The following is a 27,678-nucleotide window of genomic DNA, read 5'->3' as shown; positions in this document are numbered from 1 at the left end:
AGCACCTTGCAGGTTATTAATTACAAAAGGCCCGACGATACATATTTATAAGCTCTGGCTGTAAGAGACTTACCAAACGCCACAGGACAAACCGGGAGCAAAAACGGCAAAGGCGCTCTCACCAGTCTGCCCAAGGCAGCCGACTGTGCGTGCAGGCACCGGTACGTTACAGCACCTACCGATGACTCACTCTGGACTTTGGAGATCAACTCACACTATCTCTGGATATTCCTGTGTTTGTCTCGGGGGAAACTCCACGCCCTGTACTGTGCCCAGCACGACTGTCAGCAATAATGCGATGCATTCAGCAGGGCCCTGTTGTACAAATGGGCTCTTTGTGCTGAGGGCCCCGAGCCATACACTCTGTCTCTGCAGGGAGGCCCACACAGGGCAGAGGCCTGCTATCACATAACCCCAGGAGAGCAGGGACAACTCACAGCATTCTGGTGGGCACTCTGGGGTAACCACAAGGAAAAGGGCTCAGTTTAACAAATCCAGGATAGCAGAGAAAATGCAAGGCAGTAGAATGAACACGGACAGACAGACAGACAGACAGACAGACAGACAGACACACACACACACATACACACAAGGCCAGCTGTGAAGCGGCCGCTTGGTGAAGAAGGAGGGAAGTGGAAGTTGTGTGCGGACCACGTGCGGAGTCAGGAGGCTCTTTCCTCCCTTGATTCTTTCCCAAGGCAGATGCTCTGGGTACCTCGAGTGTCAGGCGCGACTGAGGAGGCCAAGGGGCATAAGGCTCCTTCTTGTCCAGCGGCTACAGGGGAAGAGACAATGGCAGTGACTGATAACTACGAGGACAGGCATACTTGGTGCTAACGGAGCACCAGGGAAGGGATGCCTACCGAGAGGGGCTGGGCTTTTTAAATGTTTTCTTCCTAAAGCGGAAAGGCAGATTTGTTGGTCCGAAGTTCCTCTAGGTTAGCAAAGAGAGAGATGCGGGTTTTGAGAAGTAGATACAGGAAACGGATGGTAGAAGAATGGAGGGATCAGGCCCTGGGGTGTCAAGACTGGGTGGGTGGTAGGGAGGTAGAGGCAGGACAATACCTGTTTTTGTTCCAGTCCTCTGGAGGCTTAAGACCATTCACATGATAGGCAAGAGAAGTGTGAGGGAGAGGGCTCGGCTTCGGACGTGGTGAACGTGGGGTTCCCCGGACAAGAAGCCTGAAGGCCGGCACTAAGGGTACCCGGAGGACAGCCATGAGGCTCAAGGGTCAAGAAGACCCACTTAAGCCCCAGCTCCACCTCTTGGTAACTCTATGACCCCCGGCAGGTAAATTAACCTCTTTAAGACTCGGCTTTTAATAAGGAAATTTCTCTCGAGGTCTAACGAGCTCAGAAAGGGCCCGAACATCCCAGCAGAATATTTTCTTCCTGCCCTTTCGTGATCATACAGCGCTTTTATAATTTGAGTTCTTCACCCGCGCGGTAGATTTCCTGCTGCCAGTCACCATCTTTAACTCCCCTTTGACCTTCCTTGTATGCACGGGTTCTCAAATATTTGAATTGCCACAAGTCATATGAAAAGCTCAGGCCAGGATGGTCCAGGGGAACCAGGAGTTTCCTGACCTTATCGTTAAATAACTAATGCCAAGATGTCCAAATTGCTGTGTGGTTTCAGAGGGATGAGGGCGGGGAGAAAGGGCAGTGGGGTCTAGGGAAAGAGAGAGAATTTCGTCAGTGTAATAAAACCTGGTCTGTGTGTAACTGCACTGCAATATTTAGGAAGCGTGCCTGCTGGAGTTAATATTGTATGGTTTCTCTCTGTCTCCGTTCGAGTCAGGGTCTACAAAGTGCTAAATAATAAATGCTAGCAAATGGGTCTCACCTCAAACGAAATGTTAAGTCAATAGAACGCTCTATAAGCAACGCATGCCTTTTGGAGGGGGTTGGGCTTACCTTTTTTAATACTTGAAAAGAACACTTTTAAGCTGTAGATGCTCTAGACTTGACTTAAGAGGTTCAAGCGGGCCGGAAGTCAGGAGCGGCTGTATGCTAAAGCTGCGGAGGCAAACTGTCCACTAGCAGCCCACAGAAAGCCAGCTCCCCCAAACGAGGCTCAGGACCTATGAGCTCTGTGACCTTTGTGACCTCAAGCCCTCTGCAAATTCAGTTAGCCACCAGCTGCTAGGTTGTTCTTTTCCCTCAGAACACTGTAGGCAGACTGTAATTTTTTTTTCCTTCCTCACAAGCAGTTCACTTCATTCCTTTTAACCCGCCGTCTTTTGATGAAGCCTCGGGTTCTGTGTACACAGCCAGGGACAGGCAGCCGTTTACCTGCAATGGCAGCAGCCAGGCTGAGGGCTGGTCTGGAGGTTAAAGGAGCTCCTAGCAAACTCGTACCAGCTTTGGGAGAACAATGATTTGTGCCTCGGCCCACATACTTTTTTTTTTTTTTTAAACTTAAGTAATCTCTCTACCTCTGGGGACAGTTGAGGGTTGGGGAGTGGGCAAGAGAGGGTGTTGAAGCTGTAGCTGAGTAGCTCAGCACTTTTCTAACATGTATAAAGCCCAGGTTTGATATTTGGTACCCCGCCCTCACCCCCCCCCCCAATGTTTTAATCCATATGAGGTTACAGAAAAAAAAAAAAAACAAGTACAGAGACTTAAAATACAGTATTATAAATCCAAACAAATACAGGCAAAACAGATAAGGAGCCACACAAAATCGTGAAAAGAACTTGACTAGTAACATCCTGGAAAGAACACGGGTCAGTATGTATGTCAATTGTTTAGATGACACATGGATGCGTTTGCACAGGAAGTGATGATGCACAGCTAATATAGCCTTGCTACCCCAGGCGGGGTGGTGGGGGTGGTGGTAGGGGTGGGCAGACGAACTTACACTTAAAAATGATTTTAGCTTCATTTTATTTTTATTTCTATTTCATGTATGCCTATGGCCTGCGGATGTGTCTGCACAATACTTGCAGGCATTGTATCCCCGGGAACTGGAGTTACAGATGACTGGGGGTCACCATGTAGGTGCCGGGAATCGAACCCAGGTCCTCTGGAAGGGCACCTTCAAGATGCTCTTAACCCCTGAGCCATCTCTCCAGCCCATGAGCTTACACTTTTTAAAGTTAAGCTAGTTAGGGAAATGGTGCCAGGCTTATTCAGATAATACACCAAGGACTTCACTTAATGATGTCATTTGATCTTTGTTCAGCAGGAAACACAAAATGAAGGCACAAGCAGAGAGCACAGAGGAGACGCACACCGAAATGTGTTTATCTTGGCAGTTGACGGTTTAATCAGTACACTCAGATTCTCTGGTGTTCCGGCTGCTCTCTAAGGCCCTGACTCTGTGTTATATTTACTTCCGTAATCTAAGTGGCTCCATTTGGTCATCTTCTTTAATGTTAAATGTGTGTGTCGGAACATGAAGTTAGTTTTACTCAGGAAGTCTGGGTAGGTTTTGGTTTCTTATAGCTCAGCTTTAAATCTTTTTTTTTTTCCCCCAGAGCTGAGGACCAAACCCAGGGCCTTGCACTTGCTAGGCAAGCACTCTACAACTGAGCTAAATCCTCAACCCCAAGCTCACCTTTAAATATATTTTTAAAATATTTTACTAATTTATTCATATTACATCTCAATTGTTATCCCATCCCTTGTATCCTCCCATTCCTCCCTCCCTCTCACTTTCCCCCTACTCCCCTCCCCTATGTCTGTGACTGAGGGGGACCTCCTCCCCCTGTACATGCTCATAGGGTATCAGATCTCTTCTTGGTAGCCTGCTATCTTTTCTGTGAGTGCCACCAGGCCTCCCCATCCAGGGGACGTGGTCAAATATGACACTGAGATTCCATCTTACACCCATCAGAATGGCTAAGACCAGCTTTAAATCTTAAACCTCCCCAGGTAATTCTGTCATCTCTGCCAGTGCCTCATGCCCACCAGAAGTAACTGCTTGGTGAGCACTTTTCTGTCCGAGACAACAACACTGCAGAGAGCTCTGTGAACTCCCAGTGCTTGCAGGAACGAACAAACCCAACCAGGCTTTCATCAGCTCGGCCCCGTCTGGCTCCTTAGAGACATGGAGGCAAGCACGGAGGAGAACTGTGTTTGAGACAGGAAGGAAGCTGGGAAAGTGGGACCCTGTTTCTGTGCCTGGCTGCCTTCGCCTACTCCCCATCAATGGGAATCTATATCCGACAGCTTCCCTTCTCCCTCCGTCTCTACCCATTTTTTTCATTCCAACTACTGTCTGACATCACTGAGTCAGATGAGTGGTATTTCCAGAACAGCCACTTGTGAGATCGCCTAGGGCCTTCGCCTTCCTTGGCCCACCCCAGACAGTGAATCAGAATTTCTAATAGGTTCCATGTCTTCAGCTAGTGCCCAGGTAAACAGCGGAGCTTGGGAAGCATCAATTCAGGTCAAACTCACTGCGAGATAAGGAACCAGGACCGGCTGAGTTACATAGTTCCCGCAAGGCATGATTAACTACAGCTGGGGTGTGCTAACTCTCCGCTCACAGACCAATACTGCCTGCTGCGTTTAATCATCAGGGCCCCAGTATCTGTGAGGTTCCTGATTCACCATGAGGCAGCTGTAGGTAGGTGACGAATGGAGTCTGAGTTCAGGACCCATGTCAGAACATGCCACTGGCTTAAAGGCTGAGAGGCGGGGTGGAGGCGGCCCGCTTTTGACCGGCCCATCCTGTTTCTTTCACTTTCAGTATCAGAATGAGCGGGAAGGAAGGAGGAAGTGTACACCGGAGAGAGAGCATCCAGGTGGGGTGGGAGCCCAGGCTGACTCAGCACAGCCTCACCATTTCCTCAGCCGGCATTTGTACTTTCAGCCAAACAGCTCTGATAGGCACACCACTGGTTCTAGCAACTGCCAGCCCCTTGTGGCTGGGAGAGAAATGCTGCCCACTCCTGTGTAGACTCTAAGCCTGGAATAAGGATCTAGGATGAGGTTCCCCCGCCTCCATCCCCCCAAACCCCAGCTTGGGAAGCTCAGAGCAAGCTTTGACTCAGGGAGAGCTCGATCTGGTTATAATTGCCTCTAATTGGCCCTCCCACACGGTTGCACAACTTAGCAGCTGTAATGAGTTCCAAAAAGGATACAGTCCCTTTCCTTTCTACCTTTAAAACCAGAACCCTTTCTGCTTAGGAGGTTCTTCACGTGACTGTTTTTGATTTTTTTCTTAATATATCAAGATATTAAAAATAAGATCAATGAATGAGCGAATTAATGAATGAAAAGCAAAGATGTAAATGAGTTTTAAAGAGCCCTGGTCTGTCTGTGACCTCAGTGGTCACACTGCGGGATTCACATCCGGGGCGCAGGGTCCCCGAAATGCATATATGTCTTTGGGTATCATCATGATCTGGTTTTATCTTTCTTGGCATGCTCGACTCTCTTCTGATAAAGTCACAACCCTTTTGTTGCCATGGAACCTAATCAGACACGAGGCCTGTTACTATGACTTCCCTGCAGGGACTAAAAAAAGATCCAGTGACCAAAAGAACAGCATTTTCTTTAAACACACACACACACACACACACACACACACACACACACACACCAAAAATCAAGGCAAAGAGGCTTCAGAAAGGATCTGACACCTTTGTGTCTGCTAACACTTGAGTTTCATAGAGGGTAGTTTGAACTCTTAAGCCAAAGCTTGTCAATATTTTATTTAAAAAAAAAAAATTAAGCCTGGACTTTCCAATGATTTTTTTTTTCAAATAAATACCTAGCAGAAAAGGATAAAACTGTTCTTTAGGGTTCTTCCATTTTTCTCTCTTCCAGGAGAGTTTTCTCAAGACTGAATGCCTGTTTAGCAAACATGTGTCAATCAGCAGCTACCAAACTGCAATATTCATTTCCACCAGCGTTAAGTCTTTGCCAAGAGCTCATTATTTCTCTGCAAAGAGACGATATCTAAACAATACAATTAGTTCTGTGTTCTGCCATATCTGAAGCTGGACTGAATCTGGAGAGAGAGAGAGAGAGAGAGAGAGAGAGAGAGAGAGAGAGACAAAAAACCCAAACATCTGATGCTAACAGCAGAGCTATATAAGGAAGGAAAATTAACATTTGTTGAGTGCCTGCCCTGAGCTGGGCATCTCACATTCGCTGTGTGATGAGTGTTTCCGCCAAGGTCCCAACAGTCCGGAGTAGCTTGCTCAAGCTGCCGCGCAGCAATTGTGCCTGATGCCCAAAGCCAGAGTTACCCATTCATCCCACCTGCCTTTAGTTCTGGCTCTCGACTGCTGAGCATGTGTTCAGCCACTCGTTCTTTACGAGGGAATTCACAGTTTTGTACAGCTTGTCTCTAAAGAGGGCATGGATTCCATCTTGACTCCTGGCTGGCTACGGCGGTGAGATGTGTATACGTCTTACTATCATACTCACAAAGCAGCGGCTGCCCCGTTGGGAAAGTCATGAGCAAATGTCCTGCCCGCTTGTCTAAGATGGCACAGTGTGTGCAACTGTAGTGAGATTGCTAATTACACAGCCTCTGAGTTAAGGGTAGTTTACCTAGCAACGTGGATATTGACTATGCCACCAATTTTCATGGAAAGAAAAGTTGTAATTCAACATGAAATTGCCACGAGACGCTACTCAGCAGAGATACAAAAGAGACAGAGAGTGACGGCGAGCGCATGGGAAAACTGGAAGCTGCGTGTACTGCTCGCAGGAATGTACCTCGGTGCAACCACTCTGGAAAACCCTGGCTGTTCCTCGAAGGGTGAAACACAGCATTACCACAAGGCCTAGCAACTCTACTCCTAGTTGCCCCACACAAACAACCTAACTTGTAAGATTGCCTCACCCTACACGGGCTGCTTTGCCTTCTGGAGTCCCATAAAAACTGGATTTGAACTCACATCCATAGTGTAAGCTGCATCTCTCCCTTTTCCTCCTCTCTCTCAATGAATCCAAGATTAGACATTTTTTTTTTTACATTTTTTTGTGTGTGTCTGTATGTGTATACACACACACACACACACACACACAAATATGTGCAAATGTATGTGGGTGTGCTCTCCATGCAACTCATGTGGAGGTCACAGGACAATTTGCAAGATTCAGTTCTCTACTTCCAAGTGTGGGAATCTGGGAATTGAACTCAGATCATGAGACTTGGCAGCAGCCACCTTTACCATCTCACCAGCCTTAAACTGCTTTCTTCATACTATGCTAGTATTTTGCAAACTGGAGTCACCCTGACACATATTCCTGGGGTTCCATGAATTTGCTACAAGCAACTTAAAGTGCTGCATTTGCTTAGAAGGCAGCTAATACAACTACAGTAGAGGGGCCACCAAGAGCCGTCTGCTAACCAAGAACTGCCCAGGCTATCGGGGTGCTTGCATTTCTACCTGTAGTGGGGCCAGGTACTGCTAAGCCTTTAGCTCATGTGGGTCAATAAGGAAAACCCTGGGTCAGTGAGGTAGCTCAGCAAGTAAAGGTGTTTGAATCACAGCCGTTATAACATGTCACCTAGTTTGGTCCCCAGAATCCACATAAAGGTAGAAGAAGAGCACTGACTACATAAAGTTGTCCTCTGACCCCTGCCACAGTGTGCTATGGCACAAACACCTCCCCAGTATGTGAATCATGTACACACAATAAAAAAAAAATTAATTAATTAAAACAAGGAATCACTGTAGTTGACCGTATCCATTTCCTGGAGCTACTGTAACAAAGTTCCACAAATTCCGTGGTTTAAATAAGCAGAAATTCCTTTTCTCACTGTGCTGGAGGCTGGACCCGGGATGAAAGAGTGGGGAGGGTTGAGTGCCTCTGAAGTCACCAGAGACTGATCATCCCATGCCTCCCCTCACGGCATCTCAGGCATTTATTCCACAGCCGGCGCACAGACGCATTGCCCAAACCCTTTGCCTTCATGGGCTGATCTCTGCACCATGGTCCCTAGAAGAGGCATGACTGACTCTGTGTCCAAATTTACCCGTTTTATAAGGACATCAGTGATACTGGATTCTGGTCTACTCTACAAACCCTGTTTTTACTTGGCTACTCTATAAAGACTTTGCATCCAAATAAGGCCCCGTTGTGAGACACTGGAGGTCTGGATAGCGACAGATGTTTTGGGGGAACGTTCGACCTATAAAACCAGCTTCAGCTATAAAGAACACAGCAGTGGCCATGAAGATCAAACTGTTTCACAGTGAACAAAGGTGTCACCGGCAGAAACTTTTTGACAGAGGAAAGCTATGCTAGTATTGACACTTCCCATCAGCCAGTGGGTAACAGAAGCATTTCAACTCAGCAGAAGGTGCTTGAGAGATGGCTCAGCAGTTAAAAGCACTTGCCATCCTTCCAGGAGACCGGGGTTCAATTCCCACATCCGGGCCCTACAACTGCGTGTAACTACAGACCCAGGAGACCTGATGCCCTCCTTCCATCCTCTGCGGACACCGCATTAACATGCAAGCGCACCGAAGTGCTGTAGAGTGGCCACTGCCTTTGGGAGCGCTGACCCGCACCACAGGCCATATCAATTTGTGACTTAAGTGATTACTGTTGTATGCATTTAATTTGTTTAAAAACATCATCATAAAAGGATGGAGGGAAGTTTTCCTTAGAAAGTTAATGAAATCTGCTCTAACAACAACAGCAACAAGAAACTCACTTATTCTTAAGGCAGACCTAAGCAAAACCACCAATTAGCATCTTTGAACAAACATTTTCTACGAGCCAAAAGCAGAGAGAAGATAAAATGTAAAATATGGAAATAAGAGTACATGCCTTCCCTAATTAGACTTATTTAAATAAAAACCGTAGCCAGAGCCCTAACTGATCGCTTGCTGTGTCTAAACACTGAACTCGGGGAAGGTAAACCTTGCTGGCTTGTTGAAAGGCGTGAACTCAAATATTATACTAATATCTGTGTGTGAAATTCTTAATGTATGTGTTCCTTTCTTTCTCGCTCCCTCCCATTTTCCATGCATCACATATCTCTTTTGCACTGGAGGGCGTAGTCTCTCCTGCTCCGGGGTTGAGGGAAGGAAATCATTTTTTCAAAGGCTGGGGAAGCTCAGGGTAGGTTGGCACGGGCTGGATGGAGGGGCACCCACGCCAGCTGGGAGTTAGGAACGGGCTCCAGGGAAGGGCCTTTGCGCACATCAGCTTACGCGAGCCTTCCACATCCGTATGAGGAGCTGGCTCTCTCTTTCTTGAGGAGTCTGATGCTCTAAATGGGCACACAAGATGTTTCCACACAGTCGTAAGAGGTGCTGGGACTGAAAAGCTGGGCAGTGCGGAACTGTGCACACTGACTAAGGGCTCTAACCTAGGCTGGGGTCCGACCACTCGCCATCTCCCCACCTGCCACTCTAGTCTGAGCCACTATAACCACTCCCCACTGGGCTGGCGGGGTCCACCTACAAACCTCCGCGACCCAGCACCCAAAGACGCGCTTGCAAAACGTGGAGTCAAGAACTGGCTTCCCCACAACTTCGCGGGTCCCAGGTCGCTCTGCTCAACTCACTGCCCACCTGGCTCCAGCTACGATGCCTCCTCCTGGGCCTGGACCATACATAGGAAGCAGCCATCTCACAGCATCAGTACTTGCTCTATCCAGGGACACTGCTCCTGCTCAGAGCTCCTACGGGGCTTCTCTAAGAAAAGCTTTCCTGGAATCTCTTATTTTAAACTGCTCCTCGTTATCCTCACTCATACCTCGCTAAGATCTGTATTGTTTTTATTTTTTTTACTGCTGCATTACCACCGTTGAACATTTATGGATTTTACCTGTGGGTCTGGTTTGTTTGCCTCAGACGACTGGAAACAAACACCAGATGACAGCAAGGTCTTTGTCACTCAGAACGCCTATCGTATCACGTGGGGACAGATGCATAATTGGGAAATCAATGTGTTAAGTGAGACTCCCAGAGCTGACAGCCCGTTCCTGGACTATGTGGAGGAACTTGAGCCTGTCGCTTCCATACACTTTGCTCGTGCCTTGGGGGCCGGGGAAAGCCAGGAGACAACAGGTTGTGGAGAGCAGGAAGAAGCCGTCTTAAGGGGCTCAAAGGAGTTCGTCCTTCAAGTCAGTGCCATGAAGAACACTATTCTGTGGCACATGCTAGGGGCACATGGCTGCCACCGATCTCAACTTCAGTACCAAAGGACAGGCCCCTATCATCTTCTCTTTTATTAGGGTCAACAGTCCCAGAACAAAAAAGCTCCAGGCATGGGTTTGGGGGAAAAAAATCCATAGGTCAAGACCCTAGGGTAAGAAAAGAACAACCCAACCTAGTGGTCCTTTCTATCTCTCTCCCTTCATGTGGATTTTAAAACATTACTATGTGTCTTAGTCACTTTTCTATTGCTGTGAGGAGACACCATAACCAAGGCAAATGACAAAAAGGTTTACTGGGGGCTTATAGTTGCGGAAGGTCAGGATCTCTGACCATCACAGTGGGGAGCACGGCAGCAGGCAGGCAGGCACGGCACTGGAGCGGTAGCTGAGAGCTTACATCCTGGTCCACAGTATTCGGCAGAGAGAGAACTGGGAATGGGTGGGCTTCTGAAACCTCAAAGCCCCATCCCCTAGTGAGACATGTCCTCCAACAAGGCTACACCCACTAACCCTTCCCAAACAGTTCAACTAACTGGGGCCTAAGTGTTCAAATATGAGTCTAGGGGCGGGGGCGGGTCATTCTCATTCAAACCATCACACTATATAACAATTGTACAGATTAGTGTATTTCACCATGTCATACCCATCCATCTATCTATCTATCTATCTATCTATCTATCTATCTGTCTATCTATGTATATATACCTAAAAACCTCACCATAGCTCCCAAAGGCGCTCCCATGGTCCCGTTTTCTAGCAGCTCTCAGGCGGCTACCAGCAGCTCTGAACTTGCCTACGCAGTGCCTGACAGGAGTGAGGCATCCTTAGGCATCTTGGCCTCGCGGATGGTGGAGACACAACACTGTGTAAGGTCAGCCAGCAAAACAAAGAAAACAACAAACAAACAGCTTACAAATGGAACACTTTTCCAGCAAGGAGCCTGTGTTACAGAACACATGATGTCTGCCCCCTATGGAGCAGACTTGAGGGGCGGGATTACTCAGTGTAATGACATCATGGCAATGGGCGAGTCACAGGCACCTAACTTTAGGAAAGTTCTAGGTATGTAAATCAATGAGCCTTTCTATCCTGAAATTCTAGGGGACACTGAAATCACTGTAGGACTGCTCCAAAGAGCAAACAAAATCCTACGGCAAGATGGTTCTATAATTTCTTGAGTTTGCATCAGTCTGTTTTCAGTAGTTAGTGAAAAGGTGACGGATTTGGGTTACAAAGGCAGTGTTCCACTATAAAAACCTGCTGGTTGCCATGACAATTAGCATCTCCGCTCCTCCCTTCCAGCAGCATCCTTCTTCCATCTGAGTCAAGTCAAAGAACCTATCTGTGATACCCGCGATTTAGCATTCCCTTTGCACAAGGCTATAAAAACAAAAACAAAACAACAACAACGCAGATGTACACATAGACAGAACACATACGGAACAGCTAATCAGAGGTTACCGGAGCCTTGAGAAACTAGTACCATCTGTCCTCCCCGCCCCCCCCAAATGTCCACAAACCACAAGAGACACCCCTACAAAGAAGGCTGTGCTGGGATGATGGGAAGGTGAGTCTTAACTGTGGACCCCACTTCTCTGACCCATGGCCTCTCTGACCACCCAGAGGAGGGTCACGTGAAACCAGGGCTCCACAGAGAACAGTCTCTGCCGCCTGCAGCAACAGCATTAACCCACAGCCCTGTTGCCCCAGCTCTGTCAAGGATGATCTCAGGCCTCACGCATGTTCTGCCGACAATGATGGGAGCTCCAGGACAAGGAACTGATACCGGACTGGACACCCTGTCTGGGATGAAGAGAGCTGGCTCCTGGATCTCTTCCAGAGGACCCGGGTTTGATTCCCAGCGCTCACATGGCGGCTCACAACCATCTGTGACTCTACTTCCAAGGGATCTGATGGCATCTTCTGGTCTCTGCTGGCATTCAGCACGTATGTGGTACACAGACATACATGCAGGCAAAATACCCATGAGTGCAAATACAAAATAACAGTGACGGTGATGATGATGGTGATGATGATGATGATGATTATACCAGAGGAAAATTCTAGAGTTCTACTTTGGGGGAGATAATCCTGGGTTGCCTACAACTAAGAACTTCTAGCTATGGTGTGGAATCTGAGGTATCCCTCAGGCAGCTACAGCATCACAGATGTGATTTCTTCTCAGCAACGCAGGCTGCTCCTCTAAATGCACAGCAAGGTCAAGGGCTACATCCCCAGTGACCCTTTGCTCAAAATGCCATTCAGAAAGGACACAGCCGCACTGCACTGCTGGCACCGAACACTGACTTATCTAAGCCAGCTTCACTAAGAACATCCTGTTTGCAGGTGCCATCTTTATAAGCACAAGTAATACTGTATAGGCGCCTTGTCACCTTTTCCGGTCAATCTCAAAGCACCACCTCCCGACGTGTCAGTAAATATTTCTACATCGGTGGCAGGAAAGGCTTCGTGTGGGTTAAGGCCCTTCTGACGGCAATGCCATGTAGGTACCATGATACCCATGTCATGGATGAAGACCTGAAACTCAAATAGGGGTAAAATGTCACGGCCAAGGTCGCACTGTTAGGTGGAAAGGCTGCAACTGGACCCCACTTTGATCATCTCAAGCTGCCTTTACTTCTACCCAATGGGCAGGACTTCCCAAGAACACGCACGCAGGAACCTGGTTGTAAGCCCTGGTGCCTGCTGGGTAGTGAAAGTCCCTGCGTTTTCTTGTCTTCTTGGGCCTTTGCTGTATTTTCCTAACAAAGCACTGAGGAGGCGGAGGCAGGTGGACCCCTGTAACCTCGAGGCCAGCCTGGCCTACAAAGCAAGTTCCAGGCTAGCCAGGGCTACACGGCGAGATCCTATCTCAACAAACAAACAAAACGAACAAGTAAATATCACTGATTAAAGAATAGATGGTGAAATGGCAAGATGGCTCAGTGGATAAAGGTGCTTGCGGCCAAGCCTGATGATCTGAGTTCGATCCTTGGGACCGACGGGATAGAGGAGGAGGAGTCCTCTGACTTCCACACAATGACCCCGCCCCAACTCCAATAAATAAATGTAATTATAAAAAGCCCACAGGAACAGACAGTAAGGTTGAAGACATTCTTTTTCCTCTGAGGCATATTCTCCAGAGACACTCTCCCCTACAGACAAAAACCTCAGAACCAACCTCCCCATTCACCATTAGAACTGCCCTGCACATGCTCTGCTCCCCTTTTGCTCTGTATAGTAAAATAAGGCACAGCAGTTTAAAAGGGGAGGGAGGGGGAGGGTGGGGGAAAGTCACAAAAAACCATGAGGTTGAAAAAGAACAAGTTTCAAGAGATACTATTCATGTGAAAAAAAATAGTACGATACAAACACAGTTCATTGGTTATTAATCTGTCCAATGTACAAAAGCAAGCGGGAGGGCTATACAGAACAGCCTGAGGGATGGAGACCGGGAAGGGAGTCCGGAAGGAGGCCACGCCCACACAGCTGCACCTGGGGCCATTAGTAACTAGAATCTGATGCAAACAAGGAAAGAGATTGTCCAAGGTTCAGCCAGAGGTAGGGACATAGGGATCTTATGTTTTGTTTTGTTTTTCCCAAATACCCCACTAGCACCACACAAAGACCGCTGAAGGATTTAGTTACCATGAAGAACTCTGTCAAGCCACCATTCAATGGAAACCGCTGGGTTGACAGTTTGATACGTGCCTCGTCAGACTCAGATCCCCCTTTTCCTTCTGTACAAATAGCTGCTATTTCTGATGATCCACTTCACTCCCTCAGAATTCTAGAATCTGATGCCACTGCATTTACATCCACAGGGCGTTAACTTCAACCTTAAATTAAATGCCACAGGCAAAGCAATCATAAACGCCAGAGAATTAAAATCCGAGGAGAGTTTAATAAGTTAGCTGCCCTTAGAAAAATGTCAGGCTTATCTTGGGCTGTTGTGTAAATAAACTGAGGAGCAATTAGTTAGGAGTAGCGTCTACTGACAAAATGTCTGAGATTTCTGAGATGCTCCAAGTGTGAGAAAACGAAATAGATTTTGTATTCAGAAGTAGTTGCTTTATCTTTCAACTGGGTTGTACCATTTACCAACCTGTCGCCGTCAAAAATCACCCCAAACACATGAATTATTTTAAGATGGCTAACCTAAAGAAAGGCAAGAGGACACATATTAATTTTCATTTGTTTTCTTTCTCGGAGTTGGTCAGATTAGGGTCTCCTGCCCACCCACCCACCCAGTCAGCAGGGCATTTGCAGATGCTAGAGATTGACAGGGAGGGTGAGAAAGAGCTGTTCCTGGGAGCACCCAAAGGAAGGAAGGCTCTTGCTGCACCAGTTCAGTGAGGTCCCTTGCCTGTCCAGCACATGAGAAAGGCTTTGCTCTGCTTTATACAGCCACTACCATATGGTGATTGGGTAATAAGGGGGCTTTGGCAAGCCCAGCACCTTTCCCAGATGAAAGTGCACACAACAAAAACACTCGCTCCACCCTGACTATGCTCCTGGGTCACGTTATGAAATGTAAACAGTAGTTTCTGGGCATAGGCAACAGTTTCAACCTGCCTGTGTGTCAGACGCAGAGATAAAGGGAGGCAGACAGCCCAAAGATGATTACAGGTGCCTCAGCAACTCCTAAGTATTTAGTTACACTGAACCAAATGCAGGGGAACCAAAAAGTAGATCAAGGTAAGAAATAGCATATTACCTCCAAGATCTGAAACCCTGTAATGTCTTCAAACGCTTAATAAACTTGTTATGGTTTGGACGTGACATGACCTCACAGGCTCGCGCTTGAACACTAGGTCACCAGCTGGTGGCGCTGTTTTGGGAGGCTGTGGAACCTTTACGTGGTGGTGGGAAGTGAATGGATCCCTGAGAGGCAGCTCTGCTTCTAGCCCAAGCTCTCTGCTTTCTGGTTTATGACCCTAGAAAGCTGCTGCCTCACGCTTCTGCCACAGACTAAGCTGCTCCTGCAGCCATGCCTTCCCCGCCATGACAGACTCCCCTCTCAAAACACGAGCCACTATAAATTCTTACTCTTTTAAACTGCTTTTTTACCAAGTTTGCTCTACATGAGGAACAAGGTCTTACCATGTAGCCCTGGTTGGACTGAAACTTGCTATATGGATCAGGTTGACTTCAAGCTGGCAGTTAATCTCCTGCCTCTGCATCTCCAATGCTGGGATGACAGGAACATGCTACTATACCTTGGCCCTATCATGTATTTTATCAGAGCAACGAGAAAAGCATTACCCTTGGTGAGAAGCCATTTTTTTGTCTTGTCACCTGTGTGTGTTTGCAGGTCAGAGGATAACTTTCAAGGCTTCGTTGTTTCTTCCCACTGTGGGCTCCAGGGATTCAATTCAGGCTGGCAGACTTGCACAGCAGGAACTTTTGGCAGGAACCAAGTCATCTGATCCACCTGAGAGGCGATACGCACGCATGCACGCACATGCACACACATGCACACATGAATCCCTGCCTAAAATTTTCTAACTGTACGAGCCAGAGTTCTCAGAATGTTCATTTCATCGCCTCTGGGGAGAAGGTTGGGGGGACAAAGAGCCAGAAAGAAATGCATCAAAATTACATGCAGCTGACTTCATTAGTTTTGAAACTCTCAGAAAAGGTTGTTGGTTTTTTTTTTTAAGATAAAATCATAAAGTTCAGTCCATATGGGAAGCAGTATATTTTTAAAAACAGGTAACTATGCAAAAAAAAAAAAAAAAAAATAGAGCAAGAACATTTGAAAAGCTGCCGAGTGATTCTACCTGGCTCCAAAACCCAAATGCAGGAATCAAAAACCATAGAGTGCACCAGGAGGGCGTGATTACCCTCGGCTTGCAGAGAACAAAGGTTACTCTAAGAAGGGCACGAGCCTCCAAGCCACAGGCTTCCGCATGGTGGCGTGGCAAAGCCGGCTGCTACTACCCACTGGGTTCTATCTGCTAGCTCTATGCACCTCTCGTCCCCGTGCAGAACACAAGCCAGCATGATTAGCAGAATTCTAAGACGGTTTCCAGGATGTGGTCCTCGCCACCCTGGATGCCAGCAAGCCCTGAGGACAGGATGGGACTTCACTCCCAGGCCTAGGCCATCCTCTATGGCAAAGGGGAAGGGATTCGTCAGACATGACTAAGGCTCCTCATCAGTTGACTTTCATCAAAGTATCATACATGTTGGGCCTGGCCAAGTCAGGTGAACTCCAAAAGAGGGTCTAGAGGTAACGGAGATAGTGCAATGGAGACCGTGTAGGTCTGTCTTGGAGAAGCGAGCTGCCAGGATGTGAAAGGGCCATGCCACAGGGAACGGTGGGCAGCCCCTGGGGGCCTCTGCCGTTCAGTGGCAAGAAGCATAAATCTTCATGCAACCGGAGAGCTTGCAGAAGGATATGTGCGTGCAGTCTCCTCTGAGACTTGGGTCCTTGCTGACGTTTTGATTTCAGGCTGATGTAACTCTGAGTGGAGGATGTGGTTGTGGTGCACCTGGACTTGGAACACTGCGAGGGGGGGGGCGGGGGGATGACACGACCGTGAAACAAAGCAGAGCTCATTTGCAACTGTTACATAGTAAGAGAAAGCAACATAATCGGGAATGACCAGACCAGGGAAACACAAGTGTCCTGCCCCGCCACTTCTTTAATAGATAAAGGACTCCCGGCAAATCTTGCCTAGGAGAGGTCTGTGTACATGGCCAGAACAGATAAACAGACAAGTGCTTGCTGGGAGTCTTACGAAGACACAATCAACCTGTTGTGCTATCTAGTTCTGTGAGATTTAACCAGCAGGAGAAACTGGCTGAGGGGTTGGGGGAGAGGGAGGGATGCCCCTGCTGTTCACACATGAGCCACCTCATTTGCAACAGGGAAACATGAATTAAAACGAGCTACCAGGTTCGCCTAGCATTACCAGTAGAAACCAAATCCCTGAGAAAACCCAGTATTTGGAGGACATGAGCTGCCGCTCACTAATTCGTTTCTGGCAGGTCTTTAAACCAGTGCCGGGTTGTTCCTGCGCACTTCTGGCTCCTAGTGTTCTGCACAGCAAAAGCGCTGCGTGTTCAGGGTGGTGGGATCGTAAGCTACAGGGAAGGTGCCCTTTGTCTCAAACCGCATTCAGGGACTTAGCTCCTAGCGTATCCGTCACAGGCGCACCGGCAAGTTGCTGGCATAGCAAATCGTCCAAGGCTGGAAGCGATACAGTGTTTCCAGACAGAGAAGGTTAAGCATAGCTTGGGAAAAGCTCACAACTGGCGTCCCATGTAGCAGCTGAATCAAGGCCAGGTCATCTGCACGGATATAGACTGAGAGCAGGGAATGCTTCTCAGCCTTTCCAGGCCCATCTTGCCGTCCCTCAGCACACCACTTGAACGTGGCCACTCAACATTTACCAAGTCTCCTCCGTGTTCCAGGCTCCTTGACCAGGGGACGAGGAGGAAACCACGTGCCTAGGGGACGAGGAGGAAACCACGTGCCTAGAGAGTACGGGATGGGTGTCCACAGCATCAGGGGAGCTGGTCGGCCACTACAAGAGGAAATCAGGTCAAGTGCTTGCCTGAGTGAAGGACTAAAGTTATCTGAGAGAATCTGGGTACCGGGTTAAGAACCTGGGATTCCGTGCTCACACACTGAGGAGACACTATAAACACACATCACCACAGTCTAGTGTTCCCTCATATTTAGATCCAAGCTTGGCATCCTAGTGGGTTGGACTATTAGGGAATATTCTGGAATGTTTAGAGCAGTGGTTTTCAACCTTCCTAATGCTATGACCTTTTAATCCAGTTCCTCAACTCGTGGTGACCCCCAACCATATAATTAATTGTGTTGCTATTTCCCAACTCTAATTTTGCTACTGTTATGATCTGTAATGTAAATATCTGAGTTTTTCGATAGTCTTAGATGACCCCTGTGAAAAGGTTGAGAGCCACTGCTTTTGGAGGACAGGGCTACCTGGAGCCATTAAGTTGCCGGGAGTGTATTTCTTAGAGGTTGTCACTGGTCCCTGGCGTTCCTTCCATTTCTGCTTTTTGCCCGCCATTAAGTAAGCACTGCACCACACAGTGCCACCACCGTGATGTTCCGCCTCACCACAAACCCAGAATCCATGGAACCAAAGACTACAGGCTGGGACTTCTCAAAGCAAGCAGAACCCATCTTCCCTTTGTTTATGTTGTCAATGTCAGGTGTTTTATCACGGAGGTGAATGCACTATATACTTACTGTAAAGATAAATACAGTTGCAAAAGTTCCTAATCTCAGGTCAGCTCTGCTGTCATTAGATGTGTCTTAAGGTGTTTTTGCCCAAGCTCCTGTAGTCAGATGACTCAGAGTCACCCAGGGCATGCCCCTTCCCTAAGCTGGGACAGGACCGACACTCAGGAAAACACAAGGCCAACACAAGGTCCTCCTGAGAGAGTCATAGGCAGCACCACGGAACTTCTCCTCATTCAGGACATGTGCGAGCACCTGGCCCAGCACCTGCCCCAGCACCTGGCCATGCCACACTGAGCCACGGCCCTCTGCTGGTACTGCACTGAGGCCCTGAAATGAATGCAGCTGTTGCATTTCTTCACTCTCCTCAGAGTCCCCTGTTGCTTTTTACCCCGCCACCCACCCACCCACTGGGCTCACAAGCCCTTTGCCTGATGCCAAAACAGTCATCAGCTCATACTGAATGGGCCTCAGACTGTCAGATAAATGAAGATCCACGCCAACCAGTGATTCAGTCGCAAACAGAGGCCACCTGTTCCAATTAGTGAGATTAAAATAGTACATTGCTGACTATCTAAAGTCAACTTTGGGCCTTCATGACGATCATAATAGATTTACAAAGAAGACGGAGGGACTTCTGACCCCACGCACAGTTGCAAACACCGAAATTAAATATCCTAGGTTCTACAGCATGGCTTTCAGTTGAGGTGTGATTTTTGGACAACACTCCTGTCAGAGGATGCAGCTCCAGGCACCATTCAACCACCTCATATTCCAAGTCAGCACACACAGCATAATTATGTTCACTATTACTTCAAAACAATCCCACACAACTTAGAATTTCCTCTCGCCCCACTATCTGGGTATGTTCTCTCAACATCCTGAAGACCTGTATGTTCTAAGAGCTCTGTGTCTGCCTCAGTTTCTCTCGGGTCACTAGAAGACTGAAGAGAACACAATGCAGATACACACCACCTGGAGTGGGCACAGCTCACTCCCAACATCCTTTAAGGATGCCCACCCAGGCAGGCTGCCGTCCACCTACCACAGTGGACACCTGTTCAGCCCAAGCAACATTTGGGTTCACTTAGAGCGATTTGTCTATACCTTGTTTGGTATCCAAAGGATTTGAGGTGCATCACAGAAAGCATGCACGTAGAAGTTTCTGAATTATGATGGTTTGATGTACGGTTTCAACTTCAGGACAATACGAAAGCCATCTGCACACCATAGGACCCAAACTTAGGATGTTGCTGACATTTTGCCTCACGTCCACAGAGGTAAACTACCAACCACAGTGCACTGGGTCCCCTCCAGAGAGCCACAGTGTAAGATGAAAACAATGCAAGTAGAAAAGTGCACTGACCATACAGAACATAGCTCGACCTTGGTGACCTTGAACAGGCTCAGGATGTTCACAATAGCCTACAGCGAGGGAGGCTGGTCTCAGGAAAACCCATGGTAAAAGGGAGTGCTGAACAGCTTGTGTAATCTACTGGGTACTGTACTAAGAAAGAACCCAGAATAGTTATTTAGGTATGCTTTTATACCACTGTAGAGTCAAAAAAAACCAAAAAACTTATTGAACTATTGATGGTCTGTGTACGTAATACAAACAAATGTACGCACAAACATGTAATCAAAACAAGGCCAGAGGGAAAAAGAAAACAAACAAGCAAACCGAAGTAATATGTTATTACATTCCACTGAGATTTGGATTTGAGTTTCTTACTGGGCAAAGCCTGGGAACCGTGCTTCTAAGCATCTTCTAGGCCGTATGTCCATTTAGTATTTCAAAGTGGGAGGCAGGGGCCGGCTGCACCGAAACCAGTGCTTTCCTTGATGATTCCGAATCCCTTCAGAAGGCCTTATGACAAAAGCATTAAATAACAGGGCCAGAGTGAGGCGGTTTCTCGTCTCAAGCCTCAACCCAATCCAGCTGGTCCAGTCCAGGAGAAAGGCAGGGTGGAGACTCCCAGCATTTGCTCTTCACTCACTCTTGGACTGCAGGCCTCAGAGTTCAGACAACACCTAGCTAGCGCACAGTCTTGCTGATTATTTTAAAAATAAACTTAAGTTTTAAAGAGTGAGCTGATTTAGAGATATTAAGTAAATAATAGCTCGGGTGGCATCAAGCTGGGTGTGGGTGGGGCAGGAATGGCTGAAGTCTGGGAACTCTGTGGTAGACCGTGATGACTCAACCGACATGGTACCTGTCAAAGTTCCCTAATACCACGCCCGGCGCTTGCTCGCACAGCTGGTAGGGAGAGGTGACATTCAAGCCCATATTCTCAACCATCAATCACTTTGTTCCTTGACGCTGGAAACCTGCTGGGAGAGTGACGTCACAGACAATGAAGATGAAGGTAGCGAGGCCAGCCCTGGTCTACAAAAAGTGAGTCCGGGACAGCCAAGGCTACACAGAGAAAACTTGTCTCGAAAAAGAAAACCAAACCAAACCAAAACAAAGGAAGTGGATCTCTGATCTTGTGGGGAAGGGAGTGAGTGGCTGAGAAAGTGTGCCAGGAATGTGGCTTGGGGGCTGGCGGAGAGGACGTGAGAGAAATACATCTGACATACAGACTTTGAGGCACAGCTAGGTGTAGCACTTAGGTAGAACTGCCTGGTGCTAGGCAGCGGAAGGCAAGCTTTACTCCAGGTGAGGGTCAAGTCAGTGTACATGGCTGAAGTCACACAGATTCTCCTTTACGGGGTCACTGGGGACGGACACTACATGTACCATCTCTTAGCTGCCATCTCTTAAATGCTCTGTCCAACCCCCACCCCTGCAGAGAAGTAGGTGACGCATTCCTTAGCCAAGAACCAGAGGGAGGTATTGGGTTGAGGTTAATAAGACTTGGCTGTAAAAAAGTTATATGCAGGTTAAATGTTCTTCATCAAAAGCTCAAACTAGTCCAACGTCTTAGTTCTGAATTCCAACATGATGTAACAAGCAGAAAGTGCCACACCTGAGCATTATGTGACAGGCTACGATCAAAACACGGGCACACAAAACAAGACATAAAATGATCTTCGGGCAATGTACACAGGTGTATGTGAAACCTTAATGGATTTCAAGCTTAGACTTGGGTGCCAAACCAAAGGTATTTTATGACGTATACATGACTACCCCAGGATGCCAAGAAAATTCAAAATCTGAACCACATCTGGTCTGAAGCATTCCAGGTACCGGACATTGAGTCTGTGCACTGAACCCAGGAGGTGCTAGAAAGGTCTCTGGATGGGGGGTTCACAGAACCAAATGCTTCAGAGGTGACAGTAGTAGGGGTGGGGGTGAGGGGGGCAGGGGGATCTCAAGCTGCTTGCCTGCAGAATGCATGATGCATCATCCCTGCTTCCTGTCCCAGCTGGCAAAAGGCCAAGGTGGGGATGAGCTCATTTCACAAAACTTTATACTGAAAACACAAAGATGCGGAAAAGCCCCCCCCCGCCCCCCCGCCTGTCCCCCAACCACGTGTGCATGTGGCAAGAATCCAGTATAGCCAGCATCTCGGCTTTATACATTTGCTGCAAGCTTCTCTTCCACCTTCCCCACAAACCTGCAAATAAACTCAGAAGGACACTGGCCTAACGCTAAGTCACTCCAATACATTACAGGCTATTACCTAGAAAAGCCCCTCCATTTTACGTCCATTCAATTCACTGAAAGGAATTGCGCTGGTGGCAAGGCATACGCTCATGTATGTGTGGGGGTGAGGGGGTGCGCCCTTATAAAGAACAGAGGGAGGCATCAGACAGCATCCCTTATCGTTCTCTGCCTCATGCTTTCCTTTGGTTTTACATCTATTTGTATTTATTTGGGGGAGGGCATGTGTGTGCCCCAGCAATACATAAAGGTCAGAAGACAACCTCCTTTCACCGTGGAGGTGTCAGGGATTGAACTCGGGTCATCAGACTTGGCAGCAGGCACCTTTACCCACTGAGCCATCTTATCAGCCCTTACTCCTACTTTTTTTTTTTTTTTAAAGACAAAGTCTCTCACTGAGCATGAAGCTTGCTGTTTCCTAACACCCAGGCTGGCTGACAAGTGAGCTGTCATCAGGGTCTGCCCGCCTCTGCTCTAGAACTCTAGAGCTGTAGGCATTCTAAGCCATGCCCAGCTTTTACACGGGTTATTAACCTGAATTAAACCCAGGTCCTTTTGTTTTCACAGCAAGCGTTCTTACCCCAGTGAGCCACTTCCCAAGCTTCTCCACCAGAAATAATCTTATCTTCATTCTCTCTAGTTTAACTAAGATAATCTTCCTACAGAATTCAGCAATTAACTTGGTAGGGCCTTGAGCTCAAGTCCAGCAGTATATGTAGTATATGTTTAAAAATATATATATACTTGATTTAAAATACACATTTAACATACATTTATAATGTATTTATACAAAATTTTAAAGCAATTATTTTTTAAGGGATTCCCTGTTAAGGCCATAGATGGGAAATGCTGAGTCCCAGTCAGTCTGCATTAGTTATATGATTTAACTGGTTATAGTTTGAGTGCCATACTTTTTTGTTTTTGCAAATAGAATGGTCTGGAATTAATGTCTAAATTCCCTTCCTGGGCCTGGGGTTGTGTGGGTCAATGGCCGAGTACATGTTTGGCATATAGAAGGCCCTATGTTCAAAGGCCAACACCAAAACATATATGTGTATGTATGTGTATGTATGTATGTATGTATGTATGTATGCGTGTATGCGTGTATGCATGTATATATGATGGTATGTATTCTCTTCAAGCTCTACCATGGTGACCCGTAGAGTCTAAACTCCCAACTCTGCACCATATGAGGACTATGGGCTATCTGTCTAGCAAAGTAAAGGATCCCATGAAGGTCTAGGTGTGGCCCCTGGGTTACTGTTTTCTCAGTTCATCTCAACTGCTACTGCTCTCCAGCAAGCTCCTCAAAGATCCATAGAGCCGAGGCATGAGCACCCACATTGAATGCAAGGCATTTCCAGACGCCATCACTAGAAAGATCTGGCCTCTGCAGAGAGTGCGAAATGCTGGCGATCACACTGGAGGCCTCCGCACAAAGGCAGCCCCTGAAATGGCAGTCAGCTATACGTCTGTCAGGCGTGTCCACCCTAGCGTGTCCACCCTAGCGTTCACTGATCATCTAGCAGGGTTGGACCGAATGCTGCTGAGGCACATTGCATCACCACTGTATGCAATGGTAAGCACCTGGCAGCTTCTGTAGAAAGTTAACTTGGGCCACATGCCCAAGGGGATGCTATGGGGGTTCAGCCAAGGTGCAGACTTTAGAAACAGTTGCCTGGACCACTCTCCTGTGCTTCCCCAAAATGTGTTGAGGGAAGCATGAGAGGCGATGACTTGTTGCAAAGGACTTCCTGGAAGACTGCCTGGTGACCCAGTGTGTGGCACAGAGAACAGGAGTAAGCATTCATCCTAGTCAGGAAACAGATTTGCAGGCACCTTCTGGACTCAGCACTTACAGAAACAACCACCTTTACCATGCTCATCAGTGGCATACTCTCTGAAGACCGAAAAGCTAAAAGACAGTTCCCTAATTAAAAAGAAAAGTTATTTAATACCAGCAGCACTCAGGGAGGCAGAGGCAGGTAGATCTCTTTGAGTTCAAGGCCAGTCTGGTCTACAAAGCAAGCCCAGGACAGGAAACCCTGTCTTGAAAAAAACAAGTTTATTTATTTGGTAGGGGTGTTTTGTCTTCCTGCATGTTTGTGCACCATGTGTGTGCAGTACCCTTGGAAGCCAGAAGAGGGCATCAGATCCCCTGGTACTAGATTTCCAGATGGCTGTGAGCCTGATAGTGGGACTCAGAAAGAGACCTCTGGAAGAGCAGCCAGAGCTTTTAGCCTCTGAGCCATCTCTAGTCCTGCTCTAATTATCTTCAACCCATGACCTTACTTAATACCCTTTAAATTTTCTCCAAACTCCTAGACAGAGTTCTTACCCTGGGCATCATAAAATGTCGGCAAATTACCAGTCCATATCACTCCTTTGAAAGCTTGCTTGGAATATAGGACAAGGCACAGAAGGCTAGAAAGTCGTACGCTGGAAGGATCTAGAACACACAAATGAGGAAGTGCCCCGAAGGAGCTGTACACATCTCTCCCTGACAAAGCAGCCAAATGGTCCATCAAGACAAAGCTGCTTATCACATTTATTTGGTTTATCGGGACAGAGCAGCTCTCCAGAACTCACCACAGAGGCCACCAGGGAAGTGGTTATGACTACGCTCCAGTTGGGAGATTAGGGGGAGCTTGTAACGGGAACACTAGTGAGTTCTGGGGTCTACGAAGCGACTGCTGTGCACTGGCTTCTGTTGCTACTACATCCTTCCCACGCACGCCCTTTTTGCCTCATTGAAGAAAAGTGCTCAACAAGTACAGTTTCCCTTTACCTTGCACCCCTTGCACGTCCATGCGGTGGCTGGATGATGCGCAAATCATTTATCCCAATGTTCCTTTTTAGAAGGAATGAAAAGTCCTAATTCTGATTCACAGGACAGTGATTCATAGCTCTCTCGTCCTTTTCTCTCACCACCACCCCCTCCACTGAAAACACAAAAACACAATTAAGAAAACAGCGAGGCTAAAAACACTGCAGAGTCTCCTGGAGATGTGGGTAATTTTCATCTGGGACTCTGGGTTTTGGCTCTGGGAATTCAGGAAGTGTCTAAAGGAAAACATATTTTGAGATCCAATGTGGTAGCAGCTGTCTTGGTGTTCTACAGCGGATGTGACAGGCATGTGTGAGCTGCTGCTGGTGGCTAGCAAGTCAGTCTTCTCTGAAGGGGTGGAGCCACTGAACCTTCGCAAAGCATAGCTTAAAAACAAAACAAAACAAAAAAACACCCAACTGTACAGTCAACCTGCCCCTCCTATCGTAAAACAGATTCTGACTCGAGATACTCACCAACATTCAATCTCTTTGCTGACCTCGAGAAAGAAACCAATCACTGCTTAAAACAGTCCTTACAAACTACTCAACTCGCCAGGCTTCCTGGGTCAGCAGCACCTACCTGAGTCTGTTTCTATCTGTCCTACTTCCTGCCCAGGGACAAGCGAGCAATCAACTCACGGCTGCTAGCTCCACTGTGGAAGGGGTACAACACCTCCCTCTCCCTGACAGCCTCTGGCCATTACTCATCACCCACTGGGAACGGTCCCAGTCAAAGAGAACACTTCAGTGTGTGTGACAGTGGCCTTCAGGCTCCACACAGGTTTTACTTTAGATGCCAGATATTTTTGTATTTATTCTGACCAATTCTTTCTGTGAAAGAGAATTCTACGTCGCCACGGTCCACAGTACAAGTAAGATGTGCTCACCAGGTACCAAGCTACCACGGAGATGGGATTGCTAACTTACCATCATGTTCTTCCTGATGCCCAGAACCGCAGCTGGGGCGCAAAAGATGCTCAGTGGGTTTGTCACAAAATTGGGAGTCATTTCATTTTCAAGCTTAAGGAACTGCCCGCTGGCATTATATAAATATATAAATAAACTAACAAGGTAAGTTTGCCACCTATTGGGATCTTATTATGCACCTCTCATTTTATAGGCACTGTTGCATCCATTCCTTACATCACCCCTACTGTGTAGAAGAAACTAGCGGGTCCAAGTGACACAGCAGATCCACACTGGGGGCGGGGTGGGGGTGGGGACATGGGAGGGCAGGGAGGTGGGGGGGGGATAAGCTTAATGAAGATGAGTCTGTAGGAAAAACAACCTGGGCCTACCTTGGAGGCTTGATAAAAGAGAAATGGTGAAAGTCCTACGTGGCTAAGGGACCATCTACAGAGATGTCAGAGAAAGTGGTAGACAGTGTAACAGGGGACAGTAGGAGAGTAATGCCAAGTGGCAGTGGCACTGTAACAGTAAGAAAAGGCGAAGATGAAAACATTAACGTTTGAACCACATAAATGTCAATTTTTTAAAAACCCCAAAACCTCTTATTTAAGATTCAAATTCACAATGTGAAGAATGGGCTGACCCCGCCTGTTCCATAGGGGTCCCTGCCATCTCCAGTAGGGACTGAAGTCTCAGACAAGTTATTTAGGGCCTCATTCTGGTGATGGCCCAGTTGGGAGCCATGTCTGCAGCTGGAGCCCCAACAGTTCACAGCTGCACCCAAGTGGCTAAAGGTGGCATTAGGGAGCATTTAAAGTGGGAACCAACTAACGAAAGCAAACAACAAAGCAAAACTGGACTCATGCATAATTAACAAGAACCAGTTAAGGTGTGGAAGACAGACTGGCTATATTAGTATAGGTTTTGGTGATAGGCTCTGACTATCGAGGGCATAAAGAAAAAAAAAATGCAGGCGCTCATTATGTGTGCTCTTTCTATTAAAGTGGAGAGAATTTATGTGTGTCAAGGTGTAGCAAGCATCGTTTTGGAGTTTTTACAAAGATGAAGTGTTAAAATGTGAATGACTCCCTTAGCTTAGCGACAACAACTAGAAATGTCATTTAATTACATTTACATTTTTTGCTAAGGTGTGTGTGTTGGGGGAGGGGGTTGGGAGGTGGCGGGGGGTGGGGGGGGTGAGGGTGGATGTAGGTAAGTCTACTTGGCTGTAAAAATAGACCTCTGCAATATGAAAGTGGTCCTCTGTTTCATTACTATCTAGTCTCAGAGGATTAAATAAACCCAGCAAAAGTGATGCAGATTTCCCCTGTTACCTCAGTGAGTAAAAGACTTGATTTTCGAATCTTTTAAATGACCATTTGTCAATCAGCGAGGTGTCTGGGGGAGGGAAACTGAGGACTGCTGTAAGGCTAGTCCCCTCTGCACTTCTGCCCTAGTAATTGTCTGCATCTTAAAAAGAAACCTAGTTTGCCAGATGAGTCTGACCACGGGGAATCCTATTTTCTTTCCAATGAGAGAGTCATATGACGAAATTAAGTTCTAATACCATTTGGTGGTTTGCTTTTTGCACAGCATACTTTTCCAGGTGTTGGGGGAAAATGCTTTTTTTTTTTAATAGCTACAACAAACTGAGTGCCACGAAGGAGCCGCTAGATCACCTAATGGGAGGTTACTCCTTGCAACAACAAAATTGCTTTTGCTGTGCCTTCATCACAGCCAGCTTATTGCAGCCTTAAAGGAAGGAGGCGAAATTACACCAGCCCCACTAGAGGAAAGTTCCTGTACTGGCTCTCCTGATACCTTGATAGATCCACAGGAAAAGTCCAAACCCCAAAAACCAAAAGCAAACACAAGGCAATGCCAGGCTGGCTGAGCCTGTAACTCCAGCATTCACTCAGAAGGCTAAGAAAGGAGAATCAGGGATTCAAGGCCAGCTTGGGCTACATAGTGAAACCTTGTTTCAAAACCAACCAAACAAACAAACAAAAAACCCGACACAAAACA

General features: G+C 47.3%; 1 protein-coding gene across 6 annotated transcripts in view; it reads right to left on the bottom strand.

Moving 5' to 3' along the window:
• TMCC3 (transmembrane and coiled-coil domain family 3) overlaps positions 1-27,678 on the bottom strand; it is a 275,602-nt gene that overhangs the window by 37,795 nt on the left and 210,129 nt on the right. Inside the window, exon 1 of one of the 6 annotated variants that reach the window (XM_084794412.1) lies at positions 74-233. The exons of the other annotated variants lie outside the window; for them this stretch is intronic. The gene's annotated coding sequence lies outside the window, so the exon portion shown is untranslated. Of the gene's footprint in view, positions 1-73; positions 234-27,678 lie in introns of those variants that run through there. 6 annotated transcript variants of the gene reach the window in all.

The sequence above is a fragment of the Acomys minous genome (genome assembly GCF_964271855.1).
Source record: "Acomys minous genome assembly, chromosome: 9".
NCBI classification, from domain to species: Eukaryota; Metazoa; Chordata; class Mammalia; order Rodentia; family Muridae; genus Acomys; species Acomys minous.
Note: the sequence above shows the minus strand (reverse complement) of the source record. Positions and strands in the feature narration are given on the sequence as shown.